This window comes from Vanellus vanellus (assembly GCF_965231255.1).
Source record: "Vanellus vanellus genome assembly, chromosome: 11".
Classification (NCBI taxonomy): Eukaryota; Metazoa; Chordata; class Aves; order Charadriiformes; family Charadriidae; genus Vanellus; species Vanellus vanellus.
This window is the reverse complement of record NC_138916.1, coordinates 6,376,669-6,398,079: the sequence shown is the minus strand read 5'-3', so window position 1 is coordinate 6,398,079 and position 21,411 is coordinate 6,376,669.

Here is a 21,411-nt window from a genome sequence, read left to right as displayed (position 1 = left end):
TGGTTTTATTTTGTTTAATGGAAGGGTTATCACCAAGGTTAGTAGAAAACCAAGGCAATTGGTTGTCATTGTTTTAATAGCAACAAAGTGAAAAGTTTGTTTCTAGAATTACATCACTTAGTCATTCTCTCTTTCTTTGTCCATTCCAGAGGAGACCAATACAATTTACTTCTGAATGCAGTCTTGTGCATTGCTGGAAATTTATCACTTCTTTGCTCCAAATATTACCTAACGTTCTAAAGGTTTCCCTGACTTGACGCTTCAAAATACCTCTCTGCATAGCAAACAAAACTATGCAAGGACAGAAATTTAACCTCTGCTCCATGAACCTCTAGGAGTGGAAAGGAAGCTATATACTACTATAGCCTGACTCACTTTGGTAAGATTTTTTGTGTGATTTGATTCTTCTTTCCAACTGACAGTGAATGGAGACTCCAGCTCTCAATGTACAGTATGCATGACAGTGCATGACGTAGACAGTTCTACCACACACTGAAAAAGGACAACGTAGGATACGACCCTTTTACAAGCTGGTCTGAGTCCGTAGGAATGTGTTCTTTAGCTCTGGAACATCCCTGGCTCCATTTGGTCTCAGTAATGACTGGCCAGAGGACACCTTGCACTTTCCTCACTGCTGCTTTCACATTGGTAAAACTGAGATGAGACTGAACAGTCAAATCTTCCAACACTTTATGTAACTGTGAGGTTTAAACTGATCTCTGATTGCAAGAAGTAGTAAAACTGACCAGCAATCCCCTTCTCCCTCCACCATTAGAGCTTCTCTGTGAGTTTTCATCCACCTATGTATTTTGGGGACAGGTGGGAGCAGGAGACTACTTGCAGTCAAGTAAATGGTTTTGGCAGAAAATACTTTTTGCCTGGCTGTGAAAACTAAGACATGGCTTGAATTGGGGTTTCATCCAAATTATTACTTCATCATAGTCTACAGCGTAACATCCAAATGAGGCTGTCCTCCTGCTCACAAGATTCAGACTTACTCGTTTATCCTCATACAGTTAAACTCTACCTCCGATAGCCAAGGGAACACCTGCCACCACATGAATTACTTCACTGCCCTGAGTTGACAACTCAGCCACCTCACTCCCAAAGAAAGCAACAGGATCTTCAATTGTAAATTACCGGCTATTTGTTAGCCCAGTCCAACAGCCAGTATTACAGCTTATAAAAGTAAATGCAGACCCTCCCCTGTTAAAAAAACCACCAAAATTCCCCCTCTCCTCCCGGCAAAAAAAAAAAAAACCAACCACAAAACAAACACACCACCCCCCTAAAAAACCCCTGTGTAATACTGAAGTAGAAGAGTGAGCGACTTAGGAAGCAGAAGACAAAGTAATCCTGTATTCCATATGATTTCCACCTCTTCATGGCAGAAGCCCAAAATAAACCATAGCACCGTCCAATATTGAGAGCAGAAAGCAGCACAATTCATTCACCTTCACTTGCACAAGTATTTCAACTATGAGCTTTATGGCTCATCTCTAAAGAGCCTGGGGTACAGCCAATGCATCTTTACTATGCATTTTGGTTGGTGAAATACTGCTTGAAATACTTCCCTTTTTCTTAGAAAAGTCAATGCTGTTAGAAGTCTAAATTTTCTGCTCATTCTTTCTCTATTTTTAAGGCACTTAAGAAAAGGAAACACCCATCATCAAGTTGAAAATAGTGCCTAACTCATTATATGTTTTTATAACTTCATCTTCCCTCGCCAAAACAATGCAAGGGACCAGAAGCAAACACGCAAGACTTTCCATGTTAACAGGCTATTTTCAAGTGGCAATTTCAGGTAATGAAAAATTAGGGAATGTGAAAAATAAATCATCTAAAACCCCATCCAGTTTTATAAACAATTTAGTTACGTTTTACAGTGATGGTAAAAGGCCAATCACTGTAGCAATTTTGTAGGCCTTGCTACTCAGAGGTTTCAAAGAAATGACTAGAATTTCTGAATAGGGCAAAATCATTCTTCTACGCTTAGCTCTGAAGTTATGTCTTAACCAAGAGCTGAAGAGTTTTGACTGAAATCTAAAAAACTGAAGGAAAAAATAGAAACCCCCCTCTCTGTTTGTACAGATTTCCGCAAAGTCAGAAGTAACCGAGATCACTGCTTCTCTAATGGAAAATGCCAACCGACTAATTAGTGATAAAGCTTTATCTGCAATACATCAACCTGAGCTACAAACCAAGCAATACTCTTCCTGCCCAGTAGTTTCAGAAGAGCGATGCTACCATGGCAAGCGAGAATATTAGAACTTCATTATTGTTCTATGTAGCCCCAAACGAGACAATTTTTAAAGCTTAAGGTTTAAGAGAAATGTATCACTAAAATCTAGTACAATCAATTTCTTCTGTATCTCTCTCTAAAAAAGCTCAACATATTAAACCTAGTGGCCAAGAATTTTGGTTTTCTTTCAATATAAAGCAGGAAGAGTGAATTCGGCTAATTTGACCTCTCATATTCTATATTCCCTTTCCTGCTGTTGCATTAAACTAACACTATGAGAGCTGTCTCGTATTTATCAGTGTCTCAATGCTGCATTTTAGAAAATGCGAATGTATGGAATAAAATCCAATAAAGAAAGATAAAAAAGTACCTAAGTCAACATTGAGTAAACCCACCTCGCTAATACTAAAAAGGGCACATTTCAATATTGGTTTTGAAACCAGACGTAGTACTTAAATGAAAATTATTTGTTAAAATGCCCATTTTTATAGCTGTATGAAACATTCACTGGAATTACTTGGGCAATATGTAATAACTACAATACCAGCTGCATGCCTATGTTAAACCCAATATGCAAACAGTCTGAAAGGAAGAAAACGGATTAGATATTAAAGTTACATAATGGTTATACAGTCTTCCCCCCTTCTTTATATCCATTCCTTCTGCATTCTACTTATGCTTCCATGGTTTAATCCGGAGGAGTTCTTGCCTGTTACATATTTCTAGACAGCACGCAGAAATGCAAGCAGGGTGAGAGCTGTTAAACTTCCCATTTCCTCCTAGAGGATCGATTGTGGTTAGGGCACTAATCTGACTTCCTACAGATGCAAGTCTCTTAAGATCACTTATTGTCGTTGCTGTGATGGAGACCATAACATTATGAATGAAAGTATCCAGAAGAAAGGCTGCTGAGTTGAAACAGTATACTTTTGAGTACAGTCTGTCCTTTTTCTCTTCAGGCAAGTATGCGTATTAAATATTTTCACGTATGCACTCTTCTAATCCTTATTCAAGACACTCGTGACACCTATTAAAGGGCAGTGAACACTGCAGTCTTCACAATGGCTAAATTCTGCTGGGTAGATCATTACCTTGTACCTAAATATATTAGTCGTTTCACACTTCATTTTTGTACCTCTAAAATTTCCCCTCGCTTGGGTGTATATGATTTTTCTTTTCTTTCTCTACCCTCGCTTTTTAAGGATTCTCCAGCATATAGTTTCTTGTTGTATAGGCGCATAGTTGTCATACAGTTTTGTATCTCTATGAAACATGCCCCTAAGTTATGCTTTCACTTACGGTCCTTTAAAGGAATTATTTCCCAGCTATAACAATATCAGAGGTTTAAGTTAACCTTCAGTTAAATACTTCAGGAATTTACATTGGCTATTAATCACCCTTTCGTTAAACCGGAATATAGAATATAGATGGAGAGCATTCCTCCTTATGATAAAACATATTCTGGACATGTTTCCCCTAGAGACTTACACACAGTACACACAAATCCTACTCTTCAGTTATAAATTTAATTATAAGGAATGTATTCTGACATGAAGAAGTTCCTGAGACTTGTTCAGAAAACTACTTTTCTCTTCTTCATAGGAAGTCAGAAGCAGCCTGACAGCAATCTAATCAAAACATGCAAATGAGGTCAACTTTCTTGAAGGGTTGTAGGATTTCTCCAGAGAAATTTACAGAATGTCCTGGCACAGAGGTATTTTCTTAAGTCACTGACTTTGTCTTCTCTGATTCTATACCTTTCTATAAGGCCTCCTTGTCAGTTTGTACTCTCTGCTGGGTACAGATGCCCCAGCTGGGGAGACAGTTCATTTTTAATTTAATTCTGAACACCTCAAAGGATGGCGAGCTTCAGGAAGCAACAGAATTACAGAATCTTACATTTAGCCTTCCAAAGTAATAATAATCTGATAAATAATAATTTATTCAACACTCAAACTTAACTGACTTAACTTTATTTAACATTGAATTTAAAGCTATGGTCAAAGCAACTGTTTTCTTCCACTGCTGATTACGCTCTTCACGGCAGTTCACATAGAAACTGACTTTGCATGCAGACCGAGAGAAGAATAAAATAACGTCTCCCTGTTTTCTTCACTCTATTCCTTCTCTTAGCTGTCCATACTGTCCCTTTCCATGGCATTTGGTGAGAGACTGATGAGCTGAAGAAGCTGTTAAGATCCAATGTGTGCAACAAGCGTTAAGCTGTTTTTATAGAAGCCAGATTAATGTGGCTGAGAATTAGAATGAGCACTCGGGAAACCCCGCCTAACAACCAAAGGAGGGGGTTCTGTTAATGCAAGCAAACACACCGCCAGCATCCTGCCTTTGCAATAGTTTATACCAGTGATACGTTAACGAGGAAGATGAAAAACGTGTCAGGTCCTTTTCAGCACTGTAAAAGCACACACTTCCATGGATTATACAGAAAAGCTTGTATGTAATATCAAAACACCATATTTTAGTTTCCCACTGTTTGACAAAATGCATTAACGTATTGCAGTCTTCCTGCAGCTTGCATTTACGGTAAACTATCTGATGAACTTCTAATCTTCTCATGTTATACACAGCTTCCTGCTTATCGTGTCTCTACTGAAATTGCAATGAGGAACTCTGGCACCCAGCAATTTGTACAAAACCACACATAATCATCTCTCTGCAAATAGACTGTATTGCACTTAACAGTACCACAGAGCTTGATCTCTCTGATTAAGAAAAGCACTAAAGGGACTTCAGCACAAGTGGAGCAACAATATTGTCCCAGTCTACTAGCGTACAGGGGACGAGATTTTCAGAAAGGCATACAAGTACTGCGATTCTTATGAAATGGTGACTAATCAAACACACAAACCCAAACATACCCATTTGGAAAAGAGACTAAATGCTCAAGGCACAGGATTCAAGACTGACATATAAATGGCCCTAGTCCAGTGATTAATTATTTACACAAAGTGGAAGAGCTGCACTGAGGCAGCCTGAGAGGGCTCTAATGCAGAACAGCCAGTTGCCTGTTGGTCCAGGGTTCCCCCAGCTGCTAAAACACTCAGTTCTAAGCCCTCATCTCATCAAAGCAGGGCTGGGCCTTGAACCTGAATGGCTTTGGCAACCAGATAACGAACTCATAAAAAGAAATCTATTCTGCATGCAGAAGAAATGCAGAATTTTGTACGTTACTTGCAAATTAACGGGGTCAGAACTATCCACTCACACTAAAAGAGCTGGAGAGCTTCAGAGAGGGACATATCCATTCTTTTTTTTTTGTATTTAAAGTCATGATGGTCAGATATCAAGACACTGTGCAAGTCTGGTGTTATATCTAGAAAGAGAACGCTCTTCCTGCAAACTTCTTCGTATGCACGTTTCTTCACGTGTACCTTCGCACACAACACTACTACGTCAAAAAATAACTAGTCTATGTCTCCCATGTACACCAAAGCGAGAACAAAGCAAAGCTCGTCTAACTCGATGTACCAAAAAAGTTACTAGTTACTTTACTCCCATATTAACATGCACAAAATGTTAAACTTGAAACTTGTACATATCACTACAACTTAAAAAAAAAATTCTAAAAAAACGATACCTGTAAAAACCATACCTCAGTAAACATGATCTAATGAAGACATTGCTACAATTATTTTATCAGATATTATCATAGCTGGATTATTGAAATACAAAGCATCAGTGAGGAAATGTGATGGCACCAATCCTATTCAATTATTTTGTAGAAAATGAACAAATAGTGATTCTGACGCATTTTTAAGACTTCTGTCCACTAAACATGATTTAATCAATGACTAGGTTTTTTCCTGGAATTATCTAAAACTATATTTATCCCTTTATTTTCTTATGACTTTGTATTGCTTACTCTTAAAGGTGTTCCTATAATCCTTACAGAAAGCATAAACTCCTGTCTGCCCATCAATTCATATGCAAATCTGAAGAGGCAGAATATATCTCCATAAACAAATCTGTAATGATCCTGATGGCTAAACACTTACAAAGCAGATGCTTATCATTCCAAATTGCGCAACTCAAATAGTGCCTGACAAGTAGAAATAACAGCAGAATACTGATCATGACATGAGGACTACCTGGAGATTTCTTTAATTCCCCCTCCATCCCCCAGGCTCTCAAGAGGAAAGATAGGAAAGGAATTCTCTCTAGACTAGTATTAGCAGGCTAAGTAGCAAACTCCCAGCTATAGTGGTGCAAATCACAACCCAGACTAGCGAGGGCTCTGGTTCCTTAACTCTAACAATTCTGACCTGGACACGAACAGCAGAAAGGTTTTTTAAACACCGAACCAGCTACATGTTCCAAAACAGGGTTTTTTGTTGCATTATATCGAAAGGAGAAAAATTGGCTTCTATTTTTAACCACGCTTGATACTAAACCTCATTTGACATAAATGCCAAAGGGAGAGTTAGCACGGAGTAGGATTTTTCTCTTTCCATTACTCCTGCTCCCCATTGAGGAGGGTGTAATTTATTGAAAACTGACTGATACTTTCCTGGCTCGGAGACGATAACTTTTAAAAAAAAAAATATCATATTTTCTTCGCATCATACTGCAAGCACAGGCATTACTCTTCACTTGAATATAAGTCATTTAACCCTTAAAATGCTTTTGATCCACAGATCAAACAGCATTCATTACAGATTAATTCATTACAACCTGCAATTCTCTCAGGTTTTACTATATCATCATCCTTCCTTTATAATGGAAAAGCGATTAAGCGACTTTCCAATACCAGACAACACGCCAGTGGCTTAGCAAGCATCAACACCCATGAATTTGGAAGTACAGGCGCTCTCTATAACCATCTTTCCACTCTGCCAAACAATGGGCCACAGTCTCCGGCCTCATAAAACCAGAATAAGTTAATTCATCTCCATGGAGTCAGATTCACATCACGTAAGTACAATCAGAATCAAACACAAAATATTTAATTAGATTTTGGATGTGGATTTTCCAGCCCACAATGATTTAGTACAACTGAGTCACTCATCCATTATAAAAAGAATAATACTGACTTCTTATTAATAGTACAGATTAGAGGTAGTTGAGATGAAAGCTGGGGGGGAAGGGGAGTAGTTGTTTTGATTCCTATACATTTCTGCTTTTTTCACTGGAGTCATGGCATTGTGATTGCAAACAGAACCAAGTCCAGGCTAGAAAACCCAAAGCCTAGGGGTTCCTTACTACAGGATCTGGGCTACCTGGCCTCAGCCATTAAAGCATTTAGGAAAAACAATTATAAACAGCCCCGCTGAATTCAAGGAACTAGTCATGCACCGAGTTTTAAGAGATGAAGGCAGAATGGCAGTCATTGCTTAATTGACCTTAAAAGCCATCTCACATTCCTCAATTCATAATATAAAACCACAAATGAGCTAAAAACCAACAACAAATCTGTGCATAGGCTACAACTGTAATGGCCTTTCTGCATCTCCAGATGCTGGCTAATAAATCTCAGCTCGCTAAAGTAAATAGCCACAAAAGCAAAGCTTTTGATCCTGAAGATATTGAATTAGGAATTTCAACTGTGATAAATCAAGTTCGATCAATTATCCCACTAGAAGAATAACTTTTCTAGGTGTCAAACTGGACTAAAATTACACAATCCTTCTAAGAAGCCTAGTTAAAGAAACAGTTACTAAAAAAACCCACGTAGGTCAAATTCAGGAATCTTTCATGGTCTGAAAAGTCTGGAACGCATCTTCGAGTTTCTGGAAAACCTTTCAGTTTATATTAATACCTTAAGCCCAGGCTTTCAAACACACAGAGCTGAATCCTGCACTTACCGTTTAACTAATAAGATCCTAAGCAGATTTAGAGCCAAAATGCTTAAAAACAAGGGGGATGTAAAGAAAGTGTTAGTAGCTTCCCTCATTTTCAGTATGTGCTGAATAGTATATGGGCACGCTGTGGCTGGAAGAGCGTTGCCTAGGGCTGGATCTCATAGACAGCTCATAGATATGACACTAGATTGCTTTAGAATTTTAGGGACTTCTTGATATCTTGATGAACAAACAGGTCAAAGAAATCCTTGTTCCCTTCCGCAACCTACTTACCCAGTGGAACCAGTCACAAATTTTCATCAGAAATTCTGGGTAAGCAAGAAGACTTCTCTAAAGATTTAGCAAAGCTGTCCAAGACACAGGCATAAAGCCAACCAGACAGAAAGTGAGCATATTTTATTCTTGCTAGATGGCAGAGTTGCCACTGCAACATGTTCTCCTTGTGAGCAGCCCACAGTTCTGGCAGGGTTAACCATGACAGACTCCCTCTTCAGAGTGGGCTAGTGTACAGCATCGAGACAGACATTTTAGAAGGTATTTTACTGTACTGAATTAAAAGCAGGTTGTCTTTCCTCCTTTTCAGACACTTTCTTAAGAAGGTGCGACATTGTTCCATTTTTATTTTTTTTCCAACTGATTAGTATTTGTATCCATAGTGCCACGCAGTGAACAAACATAGAAGAAAACATGCAACACATCATCTAAGAAGAACTGCAGAATGCAAGATCGCCTACTTCTGAAAATTATCCAATCTGTATAGTAAGTATAATTAAACACAATTCTTAAAAGGGGGAGGGAAAGGTGATGTTTTTAAGTTTACATGTATCTTGTTACATTTTCTAAGTCCAAAGAGAAATATCTTTATATCATCCAATCCACCCCCACTCACCCCACCCCCCAAAATACAACCCTGAACCCACCCAACCAGACCTTGCAACAGTGCCAAAAATTCAAAGAAAAATTCAACTAAAACCAAAGGATTAATGCCAAAAAATAATAGGGGAGGAAAGAAGCTTACCAAATGTGAAGTGATTCATTACTGATCTTAGTCTTTGCAGAGAGCGAAGGTAAAAATTGCCAATTTGTGTGTCTCTATGGCACTGCAAAGCCCATTTCAAGCTTTGACAGAGTTTACTCATTTCTCCACCCTACACAGGTATTTGAGTTTGCTTCCTAGTGCTGTGCTATAGCACTAAAAGAAGCCTAACAACCTCCTGTTGGTGTTTTTGTGTTTGAATAGCAGTCTGGGAATCACAAGCCAAAACTATGATGAGCGAGACAAAGAAACAAAACTTATCCACTCACATATACGTGATATGCGTAATGAAAAATAGCCAGCAGCTTTTACGGCTTTGCTTCTGCCTTAAATGCAGAATAGACTTTAAGAGCTGCTGGCAGTTTGAAGACCACCAGGAGACAGCTGAAAAGCATTTATGTTTCCTCTATGGCAGGGAGTCACAAAGGAAAAACTCACCAGTTCCCCTACTACCTTTAGATATTCGTTGCCAAGATACAAGGGAGAAGGTTAGCATTGTTAGTTTCAGTTGGGGAAAAACAGATAAGGTTTATGACTGCTAATGAAATTTTTATGCTATCTTAGCATATAGTAAATTTCATATTCTTACCTCATTACATAAAAATATCTGAAAATGTAAATCTAAAGCTTCAAAACCCCAAACGCATTAGAAATCCTAATTTTTTAAACACATGGGTGTTTAAGTTTTAGTCTTCCCTGTTGCCCTTAAAAAGTTTCCAAGATTACACAAGAGAGCCATCAAAAACTTTCCGTGGGACCAAAGGCTAATAGAAATGAATACTTGAGACTACACTCCATACAATGTGATCTTTGAGAATGAGTTCTACCTTAACTCAGATCCTTTGCTTGTCATCCTCACAATTAAAAATATTCCTAGCCAGAGTGGTGTGAGCCCTGAATTTACAGTTTAGATCCTTTATCATTAGTCAACAGATCCCAGCCACAGCCTTTGTAATACTGCCATCTTTGAAAAGAAATGTTAACTTTCATTTTTCACTGTGACAAACAGAGTAAAAGACACGTTCTGGTAAAATAAAAATTGACAAAAAGACTTCATTCAGCTCTACAAGTAAATTTAAAAAACAAATAAAGACTTTCAAAATTAAAATAGGATGGTCTACTCTTACACATTTTCAGATATCTGCCTGCTTCCCAATTTGTTTGTTACCATCAAGAAATACCAGAAAAATCATGAGACAAATTCCTCCCGTGTAATTGTGTGACTATGTGCTGATCAGAACATTTGAGAATTGTTGCATCTTTTGGTTTTCGCACAGCGGTAGAAGAAAGAAGTGTACAACCGAGCTCCTTGGGACTGTTTTTGAACTGTAAACAGACAACTACTGCCAAGCTGCCAAAATTCTGTTACCCCCAATTTGACTCTAAAAGTGGAATTAAATAACACTAATGGCACTGAAATTTCAGCTCATTTTTTCTTGCGTTGTGGGCTAACTGTTATTTGCTAGGATACACACCTGTTCAAGAAATGGGGTAGATGTCCTAGCTTAACACTTTTATGTTCTTAAACAAAACCAAAGAGCCAAGTACCACAAGTCTCAAAAAAGGATGGGAAACTTTCACTAATATTTGAATTACCATTATTACAAGAAGTCTAGGGTCAACTGATATTAACGCAAAAAAAACCAAAAACCAAACCACAAAAAAACCAAAAAGCCCCAAACCCCAAACAACAAAACCCAAACCAAAACAATAAAAAAACAAAACAATCCCACCACAGAAGAATGTTTTTCCTCATATGTGCATAAATCAGCTGTCATTCAACATGCATTTTGTCAACTTTAAATAGGTTATAATTTAGGGAATACAGATGGGATAGTTATTTGTCATGTATGACTCAATGGGTAAAATATATGAATGTCAATACAATTGTCACAGGTATCACCATCCAGTAAATACTAGTCAGCGTATGAATTCAAGGGCTTTTTCCTGCTACTTCCCTTCTCTCAGGTTGGGACAAAGTTACTGTCTTTTCCAAGCTGCCTAGCATATTTAATAGTGATTTCTATAAAACAGGAATTCCCTTTTTTCTATGTCTGCAGTGCTTACCACACTACAAGCTTGGTCTTGATAAATAAATAAACAAAGGAGAATACATTAGATGAAAGTAAAATTACAACTCCGAAGCAAACTGCTTTTGTGAAACATTCTACGTTCTGAAAAATTTTTTAAGGCACAGTAAACAATCCAACTACTGTTGACTTTCTTTACTGCTTGAGGAAGAACGCAGGTGAAGTTCTTTCTGTAGGACTGAATAGTTGGGAGAAAAAAAACCCAAAGGTGGAGTGTGTTTGGAAAGCTCGAGGGCTTAAATCTTGCTTTTCTACTGACTTTGTGTGTGGGAGAAGGCAAATTGCTAATTGCGACTACTGTTTTGTTTTCTTTAAATGTTAAATCATTACCTCACAAAACCTCCTGGTGGTAAGGACTAACAGGAGACATCTAAGAGTATTCTGAAAATGAGTGAACCAACTTTGCTCTTACCTTCAGTAATGAGGCTTCAACATTTTTTAAGCAGGGCTAGTCTGATAGGATGAACTAGAATCCTGCTTCAAACTGTTAGCATAACAATTACACATAACTGTAAGGATTATTTGGATCTGGGGAAAAAAAGAGTAGGAATTTCCGATTCCTACACCAGCCTTCTGAATTTTCCGACCTTTTGCACGTTGTCACCATTTAATCTCCACTATATCCTAAGCAACTGGTGATTAGAGTATCAGCATCATCTCCAGTATGTGAACTGCACTGAAGACGAAGTGAGGGGTTTAGGTTTACACTTTGCTACTCTTCCACTAAAATGCCAAAACAAGCACGAGCACAAGGTAGTTCCAACTCTAGCTAGTCAGATTATTAAACCAAACGCATTCCTTTGCTAAAACCAAAGTAATACCTAAAATTGAGTTTACTGTGGAAGTTAATTAAGAGGAATGTTAACTTCTAATTTCTCTACTGCTGCTTTTTTTTTCTTTTTTTTGGCCTTTGAGGAAATTTCCAAGTGTGACAACAGATTTTTCAGCTACTGAATTTGAACACAGGAAAAAATGCAAAGCTCCTCTAACTTGCTTTTTGGTATAAGACCCTAAAACCACAAACCAAAAGTCATAATGAAACTGATAACAATATGGTCAGATAAACATTTTTTTTTTGAGAAACATCTTTGTGAAAGCTTAGCTGTTTCTACCAGATTTCTAGCACAATGATAATGGCATCAGATAGCTGACAAGTAGTGGGGAAAAAAGAAGGGTTCCTTGACCTGCACTCCAAGAGTGCCTTCCAACACAAATAAAGCAACACATAAGAGTTTAATGCTGTTCTGCAGGACTGTACAACTGATTGCAGAATTCTGCAACACCGATAAGATCAATGAGCTGCATCTGCATCATGTCATAATGTGGCAAACGCAAGCACCCTGGAAAACTCATTTTAAACTTAGCCACACTTACCTTTTATTCATTTGACACGTTTATTTTAACGTTTTTTATATCTTCTTTCTGCTACAGTTGGAATTCCCATGTAGCTATGATTGACAACTTTTAGAGAAAGCATGATTGCCTATCATGAAGTATACATAAGTATACTATACACTCCATAAAGTTAACATTTTCTAGAACAGTTTGTGGCTGAAAAGCTGATCAGATAGCATTTAAGTGTAATTGCAGGAACCGGGCAGGCTCGGAAAACAGCAGAACACCACTTTTACTACAGTCGTGTATGGGCAGTGAAAACTCAGCTGAAACAAACCAGTAGAAATTTTTGGTTAAATAGTTAAGTAACATTCTGTCAGTATCAGAAGTATCATTTTAGATCAGTATTTGCTTTCAAACTGAAATGGCTTCAAATGTCATAATTCTCAGCTTCAATTTGGCCTTTTAGCCAAATTTTTGGAAGCAAACACTTTAATGTGATCTACTCATGTACTGTTGAAAATACAGCCAAGATTGTGTCTGTGCAACCTCCTGGCTGCTAAGCACTTCAGAAAATCTAGACGGGGTCTTTTCTTTGTCAGTATCTCTGTCTCAGTTGGGCTCTTTTTTGAATCCGTTTGGAATGATAACAGAACAGATAAAGGGAGAAAACATATTAATGAATTATGATGGTTTTGACACATTCATCCTTTCCAATAGTTCTCTTCTGACAAGCAGAAAACAAAACTCCCATGGATACAACTGTTATAGGGCTCTATCATAAAAACTGCCACCCACAACTAACCGGAACTGTGCAGTATCAAAGCAATATTGGAAGAGCCATTAGTGCTCTGTGGATAGCATGTACCAGTACAAACAAATGGCAAATGTTCAGGGGTTATACAGTTCATGCGCAACTCTGATTTGCTTTTAAGGACAGCAGGAAAAGACACACATATTTAAACTGAAAGATGCTTGCAAGAAGGCTGAAGATATAGCTAGATGTGGTGTAGATTAGTTTGGAAACGAGGAAAAGGATTTATGTTTTGATTTGACCTAAGCTCTCTGTGTGCATGATGTAAAATTATCATAAACTGTTCAAGCTAGATTTAGACCACGCGTAGTGGAAATACATTTAGTTACTTTCACATTATTCAATTTAGGTTGAAAGAGCTGAAGAATGACTAATACTGTAAGATTTCTATTACATCTATTCCCGAATGAGTCCAGGCCTAGTTGAGAAACTTTTGCCCATATAGCACTGCTGGTTAGAAGTGTGATTTTTTCCTTTTTATTCTGCAATGGTACTATACCAGCAAGAACTGTAGCACAGAGGCAGTTCTACCACTGTGAGTGTTTTCACTTCTGTAGCTTACTGTAGTCAGGGAACAGACAGAAGCTGCATCATCAAAAGCACTTTTTTTGTTGCGTAAATGGGGTTTATCCCAGATGGGTTTGGTGGCAAAGCTATGCCAGCAAACAATCCATAACACAGATGAGTAATCTCTCTTTGCCATCAGCATTTATAGTGTGCCTGTACCAAAACTGTAAGGGAACTTCCAGTTTTGCTACAGAACACAATTCTAGCATTTCTTGTAAAATTGTTGTGCAGAAGTAAATGCAGACAAAAAAATTAAGGCTTGAAATTTACAATGCTGTCATTTACCAGTCTTCAAGGCTTAATCTGATGCAGCTCCAGTAACACAGGGGCTTCTAGAACACGATATACTGATTTATTTGAAATATCTACCAGTGCAATAAATTAATTATGGTCTAGAAGTACTTAGTTGTTTCTGCTGACTACAAGGAAAATCTATATAATAGTTCAAGTATAAATGTTTTCAATGCTGGCATCTGAAGGTCCATGCGATGAATCCCCCCCTCTATCAGCTCCATACTTTTACAGTTTTCACATCAGCCTTGTTTCTGTCATGACAGAGATTCGGTTACAATCAATATAGGTGCATTATAAGAGGTCCTTCTTTCTCTTACTCCTTCTCAAGTATCACAAGCCTTCAAAAAGCCAGTTGCAGAATCACAATCAGCTACATGAATGCTAGAATCAGCTACTCCGATAATTCTGCCATTTGGCTGAAGAAATTGATAGACTAGAAGAAACACTGAACTCCTGAAAAAAAAAAGCTAAGTCAGCGTTTGCCAGATTTTCAGAAGTTTTCATTTTTAGGAAAGTTTTCAGATTCTCTTGGGATGCAATAAACTAGTATAAACATCTAGCAAAAAAGCTGTCATTAAAAATTAGTAGTCAGCAAGGTAAAAGAGAAGCAAGGACATAGGACAGCATGTGATGATCTAATAGCACAAACACGGCTCTTACCACGTGAGATAGGATTTGACCTTTCTTTCAGGAGAAACATAGAGATACTATGTTTATTTAGCTATGTTTCTATGAGCAAAAAATAGATTTAATTTGAAAATATTACACTAGCTATTCTACTGTAAAATGACAGGATAACTTAAGTCTGGTATCATGTCTTACTGAGGTTTGCATCGAATGCCTCAGAGGAAAACAAGCTCCCTTCCTCTGGCCATACTACACATGGTCAGATTTGCAATTCTACATCTTATCAACTCTGGCTTTTCTCACAGATCTGGTCATTATTTATTCCATAAAGCATGAAAGCATTTTTAAAAATCAGCATCCATTATTTTTCTCAAGATGTACATTTATCTATAAGCCTGAAACTAATCATCAGGACAAAAACAGTCTAGATTTTTTTCCCCCGGCTTGGGAGGCGTTGCGGGGGGAGAGTGTAGCACAGAGTTGTGGCAGAGTAACAAGGGTTGATGAATACTGGATCATCTGTGGGTTTAAAAATTCATAGTACAACAAAATCCGGAAAACAGTAGAGAAGGCTAAAACCTCAAAAAGGCAAAAGCAGATGATAATCTGAATAGACAACATACCTGACAACAAAATCAATCTGCCCTTCATTTGAGCTTACATCTGAGAAAAAGTTTAAGTGTCGCACAACAGGGGCTCATTTGTTATAGTAACAGCTGATGATTAAGCCAAGTTATTTATTTCCATATATCTGCAACAAGGGCAGATTTAAAGGTCTGCAACTATCTTGGCAGCAAGCTCATTTATAACATCAGTTATAACTCTCAGACATTTTCACATTACTAACACAGTAACTGAAGCTGGGACTGAAAGTGATTCCCAAAGTATACTCTTGCCATTTAAAAAACAAACAAACCAACAAACCAAAAAAAACCCCAAACCAACAAACACAGCAAAGAATAAAAAGCCCAAATCATAACACCCAGAATGAAAAACTGCAACCCACTTTAGACCAAAAGGTCACTGTACCACAACCTTGGCCATTAGCTTCAGCTTTAAAGGTCAGGTGCTTTCAGCCATGCTCAGAACTTACTGTAGCTCTGACACCTACAGTAGTCTAGGCACATTCAATGTAAAGTCAACAATCTTAAGATATGGCATGACTCCACCTAATTGCATGAGTCTAATTGCATGAGTTACAACCAGCTACAAGAATTTCCCTGTAAAATTTACACCAAGTGCTCAGTAATAAAGAATAAAAATAAAACTATAATTACATATGAAGTAACTAGCAGAAGAAAAGGGAATCTGTTAAGACATTTAAGGCCACTAACCATTCATTTCCGTGACTGTTATTGCTGAGCTGGCATCTTGGTGGCAGTGTGCTATGATCTGCAGTTGCCTCTGCAGCATTTCAGACTCAGGAGATGAGTATGTGCTTTCAATGTGAATCAATCTGTTGGACTCTGGTTCTTTATCTATAGTAAGCTTCAAAGCTCCCCCTTCTATAAAGCCCGAATGAGAATCAAGCACACTATGTACAGGATAAAGTTGTGTTACAAGTATAAAATGGCAATTAATTTAAATGAACTCAAAACTGGAATTGAGTGATATTCTATGGCATCTGTAACCATACTACTTTTCTTCCTTGTATGCATCACCATAAAGCTGAAGTCACAGATATTCACCAACCTGAACGAACTTTTATGATTTTGAGCTGATTTACAGAAGTCATGGAAAGCTTTGAGTATTGCATGAACAAAGCTATGGCTGTCTTGAGGTACATTAGAATTTTGGAGTTATCTGAGTCTCAAATAAAGAACTAAAGGTATGGAAAACTAAGCTCAGACGCAATTTCCACACTGCCCAGAGAACCAGAAACCAGTGGGTTTTGCTGAGTGCAGCTATCGGCCTCTGAAAGCAGACAGATTTTTAACTGTCACACACCCCCACATTTCAGCTTTGCATGCACGACATCCATATGCAATAGATGTAACTAATCTCAGTAGCAATCTTGACCTCACACATGGAAGCACCCACATACTTCTCACACCCACAAACACTTTCTCCCAAAAGTAATTCATGGAACATATAACAATACTATTAAATAAATGTTAAATCATTAAATGCATAACCTAAAATTAGTGATGTGGCAAGCAGTAACTTTAAGTGAAACATCAGACTAACCAGAAGTGCAGTCCTACAAAGTCTTCTGAATAACCAAATTAAAAATACATTATATTTTGACAAGGACGGACAAAATCAAATACTGAATATTTAGGATTCTGACAGCACTGATTTGTTGTTTTTTCCATTGCATGTGGTAGCATCTTATTCAATAGCATGTTGCTGGATACTGGTGTTTTACATAGTAATGGGACATGGTGGAATTTCTGATAATTGTGACAGCTCCTTACAGCTTTTAAGTGTGTGCATATACCCACTTCAGTAAAGAGCATGCATAAGGAAATGGGGAACAACTGTTACATCAGGTCTGACTGGAGGCGTACAACAGATCCCTCCTCAGCAGCATGCTGAAAATAAGCAGTTTACTGCACTCCAAACTGCAGTCCTCAAGGGACCATACTATTTTATGAGAAGAGAACTGCTTGAAGTAGGGGCCGTACTCTGTGACTTAGGGTATCCACAGGGGTTGGGTACACAATTCATTTTTTGCATACTGGTTGGCCAAGATAACCATTGTACCTGTGCTGAAACAACATTCTTGTGAGATTGTGAGATCCTTATGCATTCCATACTTGCAGTAAAAACACAATAAACAGAACAATTGTAGTACATATTACTCAGTTTGGACTGAAGATAGCAATTTTGGTCTCATATCCAAGGAACAAAACAGATTTTTTTTTTCAACCCAAACCAGAACTCAAAGCACTCATTTTACTGACAGGCTGGCAATGAACTGGCATTTCTGCTACTGATTTATTTCCAGTGGCCTCTTTCCCCCCCATGGTGTATGTGGATTGTACGCTTCATATAGATTCAGTTTACTCTATGGTGTAATAAAAAGATTGAAGGAATTCTATTTAAGGATTTAAGAAACTCTAAGGTCCATATAGAAAGCGATTCCCAGAGAAATCCTCTATTTTTTTTTTCAAAGCAGCTCATCATCTCCTCCCTCCTCCACTACTCCCTTTATGTCATACATGAAAAACCTGCACAAGACTTTACTTCTACAAAGTGCAGCTTAAAAATCAAACTACTATCACAATAGTCTCCTCAACAGATTACAGCTATTTTTCTTCCCTCATTAAGAGTAGGTTACACACATAACAAAATATTAAATAAAAAGCTACTCTAGAATATTCAACCTTTCCAATGCAAGAAGAAATCCAGTATTTCTAAACATCTTCTGATACTATTATGTTCAGACCCGTTCAACATAGAATATTGTCTTATTCAGTGCAATGGTCTTTCTGAGCTAGATCACAGCCGAACAGAGTTAAGCTTTATAGATATCTGGAATTCATCTGTTGAGCCACAAAGAATATAACGAGAATGTCTGGTGAAATCTGTGAGACACCTGTTTTTCACATTCCTCTCTGCTCCCTGGAGCAAGTTGTATCAAAGGAAAACAACAATGCTTTATGAACTCCTCTTTCTCCTTTCATGTTGTCTGAGGAGATAAAGAGGAGCTCCCCAAAGCCAACGGTTATTGCACAGACACAGTATTTAACACATGCACTTATATCTGTATCACAGAAGAGCTGCAAATGAAAATTCAGAAAGTTTGCCTTACATGCAAACTATTACCAGAAAATTTCACGACAATGTCATCGGAATGTAAAACCAAATGGCTTATTTTAATTTTTCACCTTTTTTTTACCAATAGAAAATATGAATTAAAAACCTGAGTTTTTACAATTTTTTTTCAGCTATTCAAAATATTCAACTCCAATAACCTGAGCACTAAAATATACGCGTAGCTATACAGATTAGATAATCTGTGTCATGTACGAGTATCTTACCAACATAAACATATGAAGCAGAATCTGTCAATTCTCAAAGGTCACTCAGCATTATTATAACGAGTCTTTACAGTAACTTAATGGAAAGTCATGTATCAGGAAACAGCAACAGGTTACCAAATGCATTATGTGCACAGTCGGTAGGCTCTTCTGTTTTTCCAAGATGATATGTGATAGAAAGAGTGGTTGGGGAAAACATCCACTATCAACCTAAAAGTATTTTCATACTCAAGGTGACTGTATCAATCTACTTATATAAAGAAATTTACTATGATATTTGTGATTTAATAAAGGGATAAGTGTTTGTCTTCATTACCTCATTACTTAACTATTTGGTTTAATTTTGTAAGCAATCACAGGCAAGAATAAAAAATAAAATATCACCAGTCCCTCAGGTTCCTACATTCTTACGGTGTCTGAACCATGTTTAGGCTTGCCACAGCAGTACACTTGAACTCATATACTGTAAGTCAGGTTCTCTTGTTTCCCAGCTTGCGGAAATTGATAATGCTTCTCACTAGAGTTGAATGATTTGTACTCAGGCTACAAGTACAAGGACAGTCACTAGTCCTTGGTGGTGTTTCTTTTGCTTTCCCTCACTGTATTTCCAATACAGTAACGACCAAACCCATTATTGAGAAGGTCTTTTGTTAAAACAGTGTCTAGCTTTTTCATGGCAAAAAACGTACAATTGAAATGGAGTACTATTGTTCTGTCGGCAAGCGGCATGCTCTTCTCTTCCGAAGACTAGCTGCAGCATAACTTGAAGCCATTTCAAAGAGCCTTTAACCACATGTCCCAACACACTTGCACTGTCACTCAGCAGGAACAATTTTCATGAAAGAATTTCTAAAGCTTCTAAGAAATCTATTCTACTAAACAATAACCTGGGTTCCCTCACAGTTTATCCACTTAGTACGCTTGCCTTGTAAACTTAGCATGCCTCTTATTCCTTAATGAGAGTCTTCTAGAATATTTTCATCACACACAAAATAACACTGCCTGAAACAAGTGGTGATAACATTATGTTCAGATTGTTTATAGCATTACAAGAAATGCACAGCATGATCTGGCTTTCATCCAGATGCATTTAACTGCAGAATCCTCAACTAGCTTCCACTTCTGTCCTGTCTTTCACCCATTGAGGGGAAGGGATGAAGATCTCTACACCAATAAACTTATTGATGGTATTTAATTAGTTTGCACTTTGACTGGGAACTGAGGGTTCTGGCACATAAATGCATCCTTGCACATCAGCTTACCTGTAGTAAGTGTCTTTGAGCATGCTCACAACCTCTTGCAAATGTGTTTAAGAGATTTTTAATACAAAAGACCAAAGCAAATCTGATTTTCCTTCCAACCAAGGTATATACCGATAAAGCATTTGCTGAAGGCCACAACTTCTCATCAGTTTGTGTCTGTAGCTGGTTTCACCACTGAAAATGCTGAGAGGATACTTTGCCCATACTGCAACTTTAATCCACCACAGGTGTGAACCAAAGACTAGCATTCCCTCTAAATCCTGCACACATGGTAATTTTATGTTGAAGTGAAATCACATCTATTCAGCAAAATGGGTGCCAGCGTAAAACCTTGGACCTTTACTAGAACTGTGTTCCTGTGTCAGCTTGCATCTGTATCACATGTTGGTCACCATTCTGCTACAATATTTTCAAAGACAAGGCAACAAGACTTTCAAATTCTCAGAAGCTCTTTACTAGGTCTCAGTATTGACGTGTAGTATTGTATTTGCTTTGTACTATCACTATTTATTTCTAATAGAAACAGCGGCATCATTTCAGCGTGAAAATATACAGCAATGCAGCCAAATAGAAAACAGATGTTGCCTACTCAATACAGCTTGGGAAACAGAAAACAAGCGACCCAATCCAACTAACAATTTTGTGCAGTACAATAGGCTGAAATGTGATGACATTTACAGTAAAACTAACTTGCACTTAAAAGCAGAACTAGAACGGATACCACGCAGAAATAAGTTGATGGTAAAGTAATTTCAACAGGAATCGTTTTCATGCATATGAGGGCAGGTTTGAAATATACTGTAATGTACAACAAGGTCCTGGCAATAAATAACCACTGGGATATCTTTTTCACTTCTTTCTACCAGCAGAAACAAACAAAAACTCTATTTTGTTTTCTACACTTCTAGATTTCACCACATCATGCTGACTTGCTTCAGTGCTATTAGTTTGCCTTCAAAATTGTCTGAAATGCGTTAAAATGTGAACTCCTGTGATGTAAGTTACGTTGTGTGAAATGATGCTCCACATAATCCAGTAACTGAGAAATGCAAAGGGCCTCAACATAAAGGTCCCATAAAAAGTCATCATCTTTTGCACCAATTTACTTCTACCACAGGTCATCATAACCGTTTACAAAGAACTAAATAAAACCTGCAGTAAATAAACACCTGGCTCTGGCACCACCGGTAGCACAGATTCTTAAACTGCCCTAAATCCAAACATGTTGCAGAACACATGTATTTCCTAGACCTCTCTGGCACATTCCACAGGGACCTGGAGAGGGTTGAGAGGTGGGCCCATGCCAACATCATGAAGTTCAACAAGGCCAAATGCAAGT